Genomic DNA, 13,886 nt, shown 5'->3' with positions numbered 1-13,886 from the left:
GGCCGAATGGCCTCCTTCTGCACTGTGGCGATTCTATAAAAAAAAGACACGTCGAGTTCCTACGTAACAGACTCAAAGGTTTGAGTGGGCTCTTCCTGTTCCTGTATGACAGGCTCAAGGGGCTGAATAACTGTTACCAGCACATACACCGCACAGTTGTGTCTCAATTTTGTCACTCGCTCAAGCAAGATAGAAGGAACTCTTACGCACTTGCCACGGCAAGTTAACAAACGTTTGATGGGTGCAACCCCGACCACAACTAAAATCCACATCCCTTCACCATGGCAACAACACCTCAGAGATTTCCAGGCCCAGTTTCTGCTAATTAAAAGTAAACATCAGTTTTCTTTTTTACAAAAGATTCCTGGTAGAGAGAGAGTTGGGCTTTTCCCATTTTTAAATTGATTCTATTTTCTTAGAGCCTTGTAAGCTCCGTAAACCCACTTCATTATTCACGCAACAATTTGCTGCTTCATCATTGTCAATTTTCCGGTCGGCGAGTAAAATCTTTCTTCCGCCTCTCCCTGACTCCCAGCTCTCTCCTTTTGCCTCTTAACCTGCCAGCTATCCACTCCAACCCCCTCCCGCGTGTCCTCCGCCCTCACCTCCGTAAGCGTGAGCAGCTCATGGATTTGTTTGTCACGAGGATTGAGATTGTCCAATCAGCAGTCCCTGCTCTTCCCCTTCCTTCACACAGAGTGACCGGCCTGACCTCCTCTAACGCTCTCCCACTGCCCGAGCCCTGAACTCACATCGCTCTCTCGGCTCGGATGATTTTATCCCCCCCCACCCCGCCCACGCCCTGTGGGTTATCACGGTCCCACCGAAGTAAACAGTGATTTAAGTGGCCCCCAATCCGATGGTGGTGGGGAGAGAGACTGGTTATGGCAGGACTGTAAATTCCTGGCCCTACTTTCTATCCAAGCTCCCATCTCCATACTCCCAGATGACCATCGGCTGCTTTCCCCTTTGAGAGGGCGAGGTGACTTGTGATGGGAAGGCGATGGCGTAGTGGTCTTGTCACTGGACCAGTAATCCAGAGACCCAGAGTACTGCTCCAGGGTCCCAGGTTCAAATCCCACCACAGCAGAGGGTGAAATTTGAATTCAGTAAAAATCTGGAATTGGAAGTCCAATTGTCGATTGTCACAAAAACCCATCTGGTTCACTAATGTCCTTTAGGGAAAGAAATCTGCCGTCCTTACCGTCCAGACCTCACTGTCAGCCTCGCTCTGCTTCACGAACCAGCTGTCCAGCTAACTGAGTGCCGCCCATGATCCCCTCTCCAAACCAACCTCCTGATTCCTCGACCCTATTCCCACAAAACATGGTGAGATAATGGTTCAGACATCTGCCCCCCCCCCCCCCACGCCCCCCCCCCCACTCTCCCTTCCATCTGCCGTCATTTCTTAAACTACCTCCCCTCCCCGCCACCATTTCCAACCTCTCTTTCCTCTCCAAAGTCCTGCCACATATTGTCTCCTCCCAAACTCATTCCAATCTTTTCCCGGAACTCCATGTTTTAATCACTCCAGTCAGGTTTCCAAAGCGCTGCTGCTTGCCTTCGAACTCACGCCAACTTGCTGATCTCCTGACCAAGCAAAGTCTCGATTTGAAAATTCCCCATCCCATTGTTTCCGAATCCGTCCAGGGTCTCTCTCCCATACCCATGTCGTCCTTCTCCATTCCCACAAACCCTCCGGGATCTCCGTGCTCCTCCATTTCTGGCCTCCTGATCATCGCCAGTTTGAATCGCTCCATTACTGGTGGCCATTCCTTCAGCTGCCTTGGGACGCGAGCTCTGGAATTCCCTCCGAAAACCTCTCCGCCTCCTCTCTACCTCTCACTCCGCATTTAGCACACTCAGTAAAAGCCATTTCTTTGACCTGGTTTTTGATCATCTCACCTAGCATTGAGTTACGTGGCTCATTGTCAAATGTTGCTTTGTCACACTCCGGGAAAACATTTTGAGATACTTAAGTATGATAAAGGCACTATTGTTGTTCATGTATGTGGGTGTGCCTGGATGTGTGTGTGGGTGTGTGTGTGTTTATGACAGGATATGTGTGTGGGTGTGTGTGTTTATGACAGGATGTGTGTGTGGGTGTGTGTGTGGATGTGTGTGTTTATGACAGGATGTGTGTGTGGGTGTGTGTGTGGATGTGTGTGTGGGTGTGTGTGTTTATGACAGGATGTGTGTGTGGGTGTGTGTGTGGGTGTGTGTGTGGATGTGTGTGTTTATGACAGGATGTGTGTGTGGGTGTGTGTGTGGGTGTGTGTGTGGATGTGTGTGTTTATGACAGGATGTGTGTGTGGGGTGTGTGTGGGTGTGTGTTTATGACAGGATGTGTGTGTGGGTGTGTGTGTGGGTGTGCGTCTCTGTTTTTTTAAATCTATCACGGAAAGTGGGCTTCGCTGGCTGAGCTAATACTTATTGCCCATCCCTCTTTACCCCTGAGAAGGTGGTGGGTGAGCTGCCTTCTTGAACTGCTGCATTACATGTGGTGTAGGTACACCCACTGTGCTGTTAGGGAGGGAGTTCCAGGATGTTGACCCAGCGGCAGTGAAGGAACGGTGATATATTTCCAAGTCAGGGTGATGAGTGACTCGTAGGGGAACCTCCAGGTGGTGGGGTTCCCAGGTATCTGCTGCTCTTGTCCTTCTCGGTGGTAGAGATTGTGGGTTTTGCGCTGTTGAAGGAGCTGTGTGCATGTAATTGTGTATGTATGGTGGTGTGTGTGTGTGTGTGTTGACTTCACAAAGATCTTTGACTTTATCCACTAGGAGGGATTGTGGATGGTCCTCCTCAAACCTGGCTGGCCCGCAGATCTTTCCCACCATCCTCTACCTGCTGCGGGGTGCCATGCAAGCTGTGATCCTTCCCCAATCAATCTGTCGCAGGCCCAATACGAGTGCAAAGTGGGGCAAGCAAGACTTTGTCATCGCACCAACGCTCTTTTCCATTTTCCTCGCCACAGCACTCCACCCCACATCCGTGAAGCTCCCCACTGGAGTGGTGCTACTTTACAGGGCCAGCGGGAAGCTCCGCCTCCGCCGCAGAACCAAGATCACCCAACCTCGATCATCGAACTGCAGGACACTGACAACGCTTACACATGCGCATCGCTGGAGGCTGAGGGCCAAACTATCCCTGACACATTCACGGAGGTGTGTGAAAGAATGGTCCAAAGGGTAAACATGCGGAAGACAGAGGTTCTCCGCCAGCTTGCTCCAACTGCACAACACACTCCCCTGACTATCAAGGACCATGGCGAGGCACGTTAATCATTTCTCACACCTTGGGAGCCTCCTCTGAGCGAGAGCACACATTGATGAAACTCAACATTACCTCCAGTGCTCAGCCTTTGACTGAGGGAAAGAATGTTTGATGACAAAGACCGGAAACCTGACAATGAGCTCACAGGGTCACAGTTACCTGCTCTCCAGTGTGCACCAGAGATGTGGACAGTGTCCAGCAGGCACCTGAAGTCCCTGGAGAAATATCAGCAGCGACGCTGCAGGAACATCCTGCAAATTCAATGGCAGGCGAGGCTACAGTATCATTGTCGTCTCTTTGGTCAACGTCCCAGTATTGAGGTGCTGGTTATGGTGAATCAGTTACGTTGGGTGGGCCACATCATCTGCATGTCTGACACAAGGCTCCCAAAACAAGTTACAAACCTACAAAACAGCCATTCGGCCCCTCGAGCCTGCTCCTCCGTTCAATAATATCATGGTTGATCTGCTTGTGAATGGAGTTCCACCTTCCCATCTCACCCCCAATAAACTTTGATCCCCTCGCCTCACAAGAACCTATCTGCCTCTGCCTTAGAAATATTCAGTGCCTGCCCCCCCCCCCCCCCCACCATCCACCTTTACCGCCCTCTGAGGCACAGAATTCCCAATTTGCACAACCCTCAGAGAAAATAAATTCTCCTCTCTTGGTCCTAAAAAGGGTTAGCCCCAATTTTAAAACAGTGCCCCCTTGTTCTGGACTCACCCACAAGAGGAAACGTCCTTTCCACGCCCACCTTGCTATGAGTGTCCAGGATCTTAGTAACTTCAAAAAAGTCCCCCCTCACTCTAACCTCCAGTGGATGCAAGCCCAGTCAGTTCAACCTTTCCTCATAAGACAACCCACTAATTCCAGGCATCAATCTGGTAAACCTCCTCTGATCATATGATCAGGGATAGTCAGCATGGCTTTGTGAAGGGTAGGTCATGCCTCACAAACCTTATCGAGTTCTTTGAGAAGGTGACTGAACAGGTAGACGAGGGTAGAGCAGTTGATGTGGTGTATATGGATTTCAGCAAAGCGTTTGATAAGGTTCCCCACGGTAGGCTATTGCAGAAAATACGGAGGCTGGGGATTGAGGGTGATTTAGAGATGTGGATCAGAAATTGGCTAGCTGAAAGAAGACAGAGGGTGGTGGTTGATGGGAAATGTTCAGAATGGAGTTCAGTTACAAGTGGCGTACCACAAGGATCTGTTCTGGGGCCGTTGTTGTTTGTCATTTTTATCAATGACCTAAAGGAAGGCGCAGAAGGGTGGGTGAGTAAATTTGCAGACGACACTAAAGTCGGTGGTGTTGTTGACAGTGTGGAAGGATGTAGCAGGTTACAGAGGGACATAGATAAGCTGCAAAGCTGGGCTGAGAGGTGGCAAATGGAGTTTGATGTAGAGAAGTGTGAAGTGATTCACTTTGGAAGGAATAACAGGATTGCGGAATATTTGGCTAATGGTAAAGTTCTTGGAAGTGTGGATGAGCAGGGGGATCTAGGTGTCCATGTACATAGATCCCTGAAAGTTGCCACCCAGGTTGATAGGGTTGTGAAGAAGGCCTATGGAGTGTTGGCCTTTATTGGTAGAGGGATTGAATTCCGGAGTCAGGAGGTCATGTTGCAGCTGTACAAAACTCTGGTACGGCCGCATTTGGAGTATTGCGTACAGTTCTGGTCACCGCATTATAGGAAGGACGTGGAGACTTTAGAGCGGGTGCAGAGGAGATTTACCAGGATGTTGCCTGGTATGGAGGGAAAATCTTATGAGGAAAGGCTGATGGACTTGAGGTTGTTTTCGTTGGAGAGAAGAAGGTTAAGAGGAGACTTAATAGAGGCATACAAAATGATCAGGGGGTTAGATAGGGTGGACAGTGAGAGCCTTCTCCCGCGGATGGAAATGGCTGGCACGAGGGGACATAACTTTAAACTGAGAGTTATTGATATAGGACAGAGGTCAGAGGTAGGTTCTTTACGCAAAGAGTAGTGAGGCCGTGGAATGCCCTACCTGCTACAATAGTGAACTCGTCAACATTGAGGGCATTAAAATGTTTATTGGATAAGCATATGGATGATAATGGCATAGTGTAGGTTAGATGGCTTTTGTTTCGGTGCAACATCGTGGGCCGAAGGGCCTGTACTGCGCTGTATCATTCTATGTTCTATGTTCTAACCACCCCCAATGCATTTATACCCTTCCTTAATTAAGGGGCTAAAGCTGCACACAGTATTCGAGCTGTAGTCTCATCAATGCCCTGTATAACTGCATAACATCCTTAGTTTTATGTTCAATTCCTCTCATAATAAAGGATAACATTCTATTACCCTTCTTAAATACATGCTGTCCTACATTCTAACCTTATGTGAGTCATGCACAAAAAAAACCTAGATCCCTCTGTCCCTCGGAATTCTGAAGTTGTTGCCTGTTTAAGAAGTGCCCTGCTCTTTTATCTGTTCTCTAACATGTGCTTTTCCATGGCAAGTGGTCACCAGGAGGCCAGCGGGAACGTTTCAGGGAGGTCCTCAAAGCACCCACCCCCCCCGAAACAATTCAACATCATAACCCATCTGTGGTAGTCTCATGCTCGGGACCATCCAAACTGGAGAAGGAGCTTCTGTGAAGGTGTCAGCCAGTTTGAACGTCTCTGCCTGACCCAGGTGCAGGCCCAAGCACAAACAGCAGAAGGAGCGAACCAAAATCTGAGCATCTCACTCAGTCGCCTGATCAAACAGCACCTGCCCCAACTGTGGCAGAGTGTGAGGGTCCAGCATTGGACGCAATGGTCACCTCACACCCGGAGTGGAAGACCGTCAAGCTGGGTCTCAGAGGACTGCTCAAGAAGGTAAAAAGGTGTGTGCCTTGGTGTGTGTGTGTGGGGGGGTCTGTGTAAGTGTGTCAGTATGTGTGTGTCTAGGTGTGCATGTGTGTCTCAGAGTCTGTGTGTCTGTGCGTGTGGTGTCTGAGTATCTCGGTGTCCAGTGTGTTTGTTTATGTGTCTTTTTGCATGTGTCTGGATGTGTGTGCCTGGATGTGCATGTGTGTCTCGGTTTCCGTGTGTGTCTGGGAGTGAATGTGTCTGGATGTGAGTGTGTCTGGGAATACCTGTCTGTGTATATCTGTCTGTGTGTGTGTCTGGGTGTATCTGTCTGTGTGTGTGTCTGGGTGTATCTCTCTGTGTGTTTCTGGGTACATCTGTCTGTGTGTGTTTATGGGTATATCTGTCTGTGTGTGTGTCTGGGGAGATCTGCCTGAGTGTGTTTCTGGGTATATCTGTCTGTGTGTGTTTCTGGGTATATCTGTCTGTGTGTGTTTCTGGGTGTATCTGTCTGTGTGAGTCTCTGGGTATATCTGTCTGTGGGTATATCTGTCTGTGTGTGTTTCTGGGTATATCAGTCTGTGTGTGTGTCTGGGTATATCTGTCTGTGTGTGTTTCTGGGTATATCTGTCTGTGTGTGTCTCTGGGTATATCTGTCTGTGGGTATATCTGTCTGTGTGTGTGTCTGGGTACATCTGTCTGTGTGTGTTTCTGGGTATATCTGTCTGTGCGTGTCTCTGGGTGTATGTGTCTGTGTGTGTGTCTGGGTACATCTGTCTGTGTGTGTTTCTGGGTATATCTGTCTGTGTGTGTGTGTCTGGGTAAATCTGTCTGTGTGTGTGTCTGGGTATATCTGTCTGTGTGTGTGTCTGGGTACATCTGTCTGTGTGTGTTTCTGGGTAAATCTGTCTGTGTGTGTGTCTGGGTATATCTGTCTGTGTGTGTGTCTGGGTACATCTGTCTGTGTGTGTTTCTGGGTATATCTGTCTGTGGGTATATCTGTCTGTCTGTGTGTCTGGGTATATCTGTCTGTGTGTGTCTGGGTATATCTGTCTCTGTGTGTTTCTGGGTATATCTGTCTGTGTGGGTCTCTGGGTATATCTGTCTGTGGGTATATCTGTGTGTGTGTGTCTGGGAATATCAGTCTGTGTGTGCGTCTGGGTATATCTGTCTGTGTGTGTTTCTAGGTGTATCTGTCTGTGTGTGTCTCACGGTACATCTGTCTGTGTGTGTGTCTGGGGAGATCTGCCTGTGTGTGTTTCTGGGTATATCTGTCTGTGTGTGTTTCTGGGTGTATCTGTCTGTGTGGGTCTCTGGGTATATCTGTCTGTAGGTATATCTGTCTGTGTGTGTTTCTGGGTATATCAGTCTGTGTGTGTTTCTGGGTATATCTGTCTGTGTGTGTCTCTGGGTATATCTGTCTGTGTGTGTGTCTGGGTATATCTGTCTGTGTGTGTCTCTGGGTATATCAGTCTGTGTGTGTGTCTGGGTACATCTGTCTGTGTGTGTGTCTGGGTAAATCTGTCTGTGTGTGTGTCTGGGTACATCTGTCTGTGTGTGTGTCTGTGTGTGTGTGTGTCTGTCTGTGTGTGTGTCTGGGTACATCTGTCTGTGTGTGTGTCTGTCTGTGTGTGTGTCTGTCTGTGTGTGTGTCTGGGTATATCTGTCTGTGTGTGTTTCTGGGTATATCTGTCTGTGGGTACATCTGTCTGTGTGTGTGTCTGGGTACATCTGTCTGTGTGTGTGTCTGGGTACATCTGTCTGTGTGTGTGTCTGTCTGTGTGTGTGTCTGTCTGTGTGTGTGTCTGGGTACATCTGTCTGTGTATGTGTCTGTCTGTGTGTGTGTCTGGGTAAATCTGTCTGTGTGTGTGTCTGTCTGTGTGTGTGTCTGGGTACATCTGTCTGTGTGTGTGTCTGGGTACATCTGTCTGTGTGTGTGTCTGTCTGTGTGTGTGTCTGTCTGTGTGTGTGTCTGGGTAGATCTGTCTGTGTGTGTGTCTGGGTACATCTGTCTGTGTGTGTGTCTGTCTGTGTGTGTGTCTGGGTATATCTGTCTGTGTGTGTGTCTGGGTACATCTGTCTGTGTGTGTGTCTGTCTGTGTGTGTGTCTGGGTACATCTGTCTGTGGGTATATCTGTCTGTGTGTGTGTCTGGGTACATCTGTCTGTGTGTGTGTCTGGGTACATCTGTCTGTGTGAGTTTCTGGGTATATCTGTCTGTGGGTATATCTGTCTGTGTGTGTTTCTGGGTATATCTGTCTGTGGGTATATCTGTCTGTGTGTGTGTCTGGGTACATCTGTCTGTGTGTGTTTCTGGGTATATCTGTCTGTGGGTATATCTGTCTGTCTGTGTGTCTGGGTATATCTGTCTGTGTGTGTCTGGGTATATCTGTCTGTGTGTGTCTGTGTATATCTGTCTGTGTGTGTGTCTGGGTATATATGTCTTGGTGTGTCTCTGGGTATATCTGTCTGTGGGTATATCTGTCTGTGTGTGTTTCTGGGTATATCTGTCTCTGTGTGTTTCTGGGTATATCAGTCTGTGTGTGTGTCTGGGTATATCTGTCTGTGTGTGTTTCTGGGTATATCTGTCTGTGGGTATATCTGTCTGTGTGTGTGTCTGGGGACATCTGTCTGTGTGTGTTTCTGGGTATATCTGTCTGTGTGTGTCTCTGGGTATATCTGTCTGTGGGTATATCTGTCTGTGTGTGTGTCTGGGTATATCTGTCTGTGTGTGTTTCTGGGTGTATCTGTCTGTGTGGGTCTCTGGGTATATCTGTCTGTGGGTATATCTGTCTGTGTGTGTTTCTGGGTATATCTGTCTGTGTGTGTTTCTGGGTATATCAGTCTGTGTGTGTGTCTGGGTATATCTGTCTGTGTGTGTTTCTGGGTATATCTGTCTGTGTGTGTCTCTGGGTACATCTGTCTGTGTGTGTTTCTGGGTACATCTGTCTGTGTGTGTCTCTGGGTATATCTGTCTGTGTGTGTCTCTGGGTATATCTGTCTGTGTGTGTTTCTGGGTATATCTGTCTGTGTGTGTCTCTGGGTATATCTGTCTGTGTGGGTGTCTGGGTACATCTGTCTGTGTGTGTTTCTGGGTATATCTATCTGTGTGTGTGTCTGGGTAAATCTGTCTGTATGTGTGCTTGGGTACATCTGTCTGTGTGTTTGTCTGGGTAAATCTGTCTGTGTGTGTGTCTGGGTACATCTGTCTTTGTGTGTGTCTGGGTATATCTGTCTGTGTGTGTGTCTGGGTACATCTGTCTGTGTGTGTTTCTGGGTATATCTGTCTGTGGGTATATCTGTCTGTCTGTGTGTCTGGGTATATCTGTCTGTGTGTGTCTGGGTATATCTGTCTGTGTGTGTCTGGGTATACCTGTCTGTGTATGTGTCTGTGTATATCTGTCTGTGTGTGTGTCTGGGTATGTATGTCTTTGTGTGTCTCTGGGTATATCTGTCTGTGGGTATATCTGTCTGTGTGTGTTTCTGGGTATATCTGTCTCTGTGTGTTTCTGGGTATATCAGTCTGTGTGTGTGTCTGGGTATATCTGTCTGTGTGTGTTTCTGGGTATATCTGTCTGTGGGTATATCTGCCTGTGTGTGTGTCTGGGTACATCTGTCTGTGTGTGTTTCTGGGTATATCTGTCTGTGTGTGTCTCTGGGTATATCTGTCTGTGGGTATATCTGTCTGTGTGTGTGCCTGGGTATATCTGTCTGTGTGTGTTTCTGGGTGTATCTGTCTGTGTGGGTCTCTGGGTATATCTGTCTGTGGGTATATCTGTCTGTGTGTGTTTCTGGGTATATCTGTCTGTGTGTGTTTCTGGGTATATCAGTCTGTGTGTGTGTCTGGGTATAACTGTCTGTGTGTGTTTCTGGGTATATCTGTCTGTGTGTCTCTGGGTATATCTGTCTGTGTGTGTGTCTGGGTACATCTGTCTGTGTGTGTTTCTGGGTATATCTGTCTGTGTGTGTCTCTGGGTATATCTGTCTGTGTGTGTGTCTGGGAACATCTGTCTGTGTGTGTTTCTGGGTATATCTGTCTGTGTGTGTGTCTGGGTATATCTGTCTGTGTGTGTGTCTGGGTACATCTGTCTGTGTGTGTTTCTGGGTATATCTGTCTGTGGGTATATCTGTCTGTCTGTGTGTCTGGGTGTATCTGTCTGTGTGTGTGTCTGGGTATATATGTCTCTGTGTGTTTCTGGGTATATCTGTCTGTGTGGGTCTCTGGGTATATCTGTCTGTGGGTATATCTGTGTGTGTGTCTGGGTATATCTGTCTGTGTGTGTGTCTGGGTATATCTGTCTGTGTGTGTCTCTGGGTATATCAGTCTGTGGGTATATCTGTCTGTGTGTGTGTCTGGATATATCTGTCTGTGTGTGTGTCTGGGTATATCTGTCTGTGTGTGTGTCTGGGTTTGTCTGTCATTATGTGTGTCTGGATATATCTGCCTGTCTGTGTGTGTCTGGGTATGTCTGTCTGTGTGTGTGTCAGGGTATATCTGTGTGTGTGTATGTCTGGGTATATCTGTCTGTGTGTGTGTCTGGGTATATCTGTCTGTGTGTGTCTGGGTATACCTGTCTGTGTATGTGTCTGTGTATATCTGTCTGTGTGTGTGACTGGGTATATATATATGTCTGTGTGTGTCTCTGGGTATATCTGTCTGTGGGTATATCTGTCTGTGTGTGTTTCTGGGTATATCTGTCTCTGTGTGTTTCTGGGTATATCAGTCTGTGTGTGTGTCTGGGTATATCTGTCTGTGTGTGTTTCTGGGTATATCTGTCTGTGGGTATATCTGTCTGTTTGTGTGTCTGGGTACATCTGTCTGTGTGTGTTTCTGGGTATATCTGTCTGTGTGTGTCTCTGGGTATATCTGTCTGTGGGTATATCTGTCTGTGTGTGTGTCTGGGTACATCTGTCTGTGTGTGTTTCTGGGTATATCTGTCTGTGTGTGTCTGGGTAAATCTGTCTGTGTGTGTGTCTGGGTATATCTGTCTGTGTGTGTGTCTGGGTACATCTGTCTGTGTGTGTTTCTGGGTATATCTGTCTGTGTGTGTTTCTGGGTAAATCTGTCTGTGTGTGTCTCTGGGTATATCTGTCTGTGGGTATATCTGTCTGTGTGTGTGTCTGGGTATATCTGTCTGTGTGTATTTCTGGGTATATCTGTCTGTGTGTGTTTATGGGTATATCTGTCTGTGTGGGTCTCTGGGTATATCTGTCTGTGGGTATATCTGTCTGTGTGTGTGTCTGGATATATCTGTCTGTGTGTGTGTCTGGGTATATCTGTCTGTGTGTGTGTCTGGATATATCTGTCTGTGTGTGTGTCTGGGTATGTCTGTCTGTATGTGTGTCTGGATATATCTGTCTGTCTGTGTGTGTCTGGGTATGTCTGTCTGTGTGTGTGTCAGGGTATATCTGTGTGTGTGTATGTCTGGGTATATCTGTCTGTGTGTGTGTCTGGGTATATCGGTCTGTGTGTGTCTGGGTATACCTGTCTGTGTATGTGTCTGTGTATATCTGTCTGTGTGTGTGTCTGGGTATTTCTGTCTGTGTGTGTCTCTGGGTATATCTGTCCGTGTGTCTGGGTATATCTGTCTGTGTGTGTGTCTGGATATATCTGTCTGTGTGTGTGTCTGGGTATATCTGTCTGTGTGTATGTCTGGGTATATCTGTCTGTGTGTGTCTGGGTATATCTGTCTGCATATGTCTCTGGGTATATCTGTCTCTGTGTGTTTCTGGGTATATCTGTCTGTGTGTGTCTGTGTATATCTGTCTGTGAGTATATCTGTCTGTGGGTGTGTCTGGGTATATCTGTCTGTGGGTATATCTGTTTGTGTGTGTGTCTGGGTATATCTGTCTGTTTGTGTGTCTGGGTATATCTGTCTGTATGTGTGTCTAGGTATATCTGTCTGTGTGTGCGTCTGGGTATATCTGTCTGTCCGTGTGTGTCTGGGCATATCTGTCTGTCCGTGTGTCTGGGTATATCTGTCTGTGTGTGTTACTGGGTATATCTGTCTGTGTGTGTGTCTGGGTATATCTGTCTGTGTATGTGTCTGTCTATATCTGCCTGTGTGAGTGTCTGGGTATATCTGTCTGTGTGTGTGTCTGGGTATATCTGTCTGTGTGTGTTTCTGGGTATATCTGTCTGTGTATGTGACTGGGTATACCTGCCTGTGTGTGTTTCTGGGTATATCTGTCTGTGTGTGTGTCTGGGTATATCTGCCTGTATGTGTGTCTGGGTATATCTGTCTGTGTGTGTGTCTGGGTATGTCTGTCTGTCTGTGTGTGTGGGTATATCTGTCTGTGTGTGTCTCTGGGTATATCTGTCTGTGTTTGTGTCTGGGTATATCTGTCTGTGTGTGTGTCTGGATATATCTGTCTGTGTGTGTGTCTGGGTATATCTGTCTGTGGGTATATCTGTCTGCATGTGTGTCTGGGTATATCTGTCTGTGGGTGTATCTGTCTGTGTGTGTGTGTGGGTATATCTGTTTGTGTGTGTGTGTGGGTATATCTGTCTGTGTGTGTGTCTGGGTATATCTGTCTGTCTGTGTGTCTGGGTATATCTGTCTGTGTGTCTGGGTATATCTGTCTGTATGTGTGTCTGGATATATCTGTCTGTGTGTCTGGGTATATCTGCTGTGTGTGTCTCTGGGTATATCTGTCTGTGGGTATATCTGTCTGTCTGTGTGTCTGGGTATATCTGTCTGTGGGTATATCTGTCTGTGTGTGTGTCTGGGTATATCTGTGTGTGTGTGTCTGGGTATATCTGTCTGTGTGTGTGTCTGGGTATATCTGTCTGTGTGTGTGTCTGGGTATATCTGTCTGTGGGTATATCTGTCTGTGTGTGTGTCTGGGTATATCTGTCTGTGGGTATAGCTGTCTGTGTGTGTGTGTCTGGGTATATCTGTCTGTGTGTGTGTCTGGGTATATCTGTCTGTGTGTATATCTGTTTGTGTGTGTGTCTGGGTATATCTGTTTGTGTGTGTGTCTAGGTATATCTGCCTGTGTGTGTGTCGGGGTATATCTGTCTGTGTGTGTGTCTGGGTATATCTGTCTGTGTGTGTGTCTGGGTATATCTGTCTGTATGTGTGTCTGGATATATCTGTCTGTGTTTCTGGGTATATCTGTCTGTGTGTGTCTCTAGGTATATCTGCCTGTGGGTATATCTGTCTGTGTGTGTGTCTGGGTATATCTGTCTGTGTGTGTGTCTGGGTATATCTGTCTGTGGGTATATCTGTCTGTGTGTGTGTCTGGGTATATCTGTCTGTGGGTATATATGTCTGTGTGTGTGTCTGTGTATATCTGTCTGTGTGTGTGTCTGGGTATATCTGTCTGTGTGTATATCTGCTTGTGTGTGTGTCTGGGTATATCTGTTTGTGTGTGTGTCTAGGTATATCTGCCTGTGTGTGTGTCTGGGTATATCTGTCTGTGTGTGTTTCTGGGTATATCTTTTTGTGTGTGTGTCTGGGTATATCTGCCTGTGTGTGTGTCTGGGTATATCTGTCTGTGTGTGTGTGTGTGGGTATGTGTGTCTGGGTATATCTGGCTGTGTGTGTGTCTGGGTATATCTGTCTGTGTGTGTCTGGGTATATCTGTCTGTGTGTGTGCCTGGGTATATCTCTATGTGTGTGTGTCTGGGTATATCTGTCTGTGTGTGTGTCTGGGTATATCTGTCTGTGTGTGTGTCTGGGTATATCTGTCTGTGTGTATGTACTGGTATATCTGCCTGTGTGTGTGTCTGGGTATATCTGTCTGTGTGTGTGTCTGGGTATATCTGTCTGTGTTTGTGTCTGGGTAT

This window comes from Scyliorhinus torazame, chromosome 8 (assembly GCF_047496885.1).
Source record: "Scyliorhinus torazame isolate Kashiwa2021f chromosome 8, sScyTor2.1, whole genome shotgun sequence".
NCBI lineage: Eukaryota > Metazoa > Chordata > Chondrichthyes > Carcharhiniformes > Scyliorhinidae > Scyliorhinus > Scyliorhinus torazame.
This window is presented reverse-complemented; position numbering follows the sequence as displayed.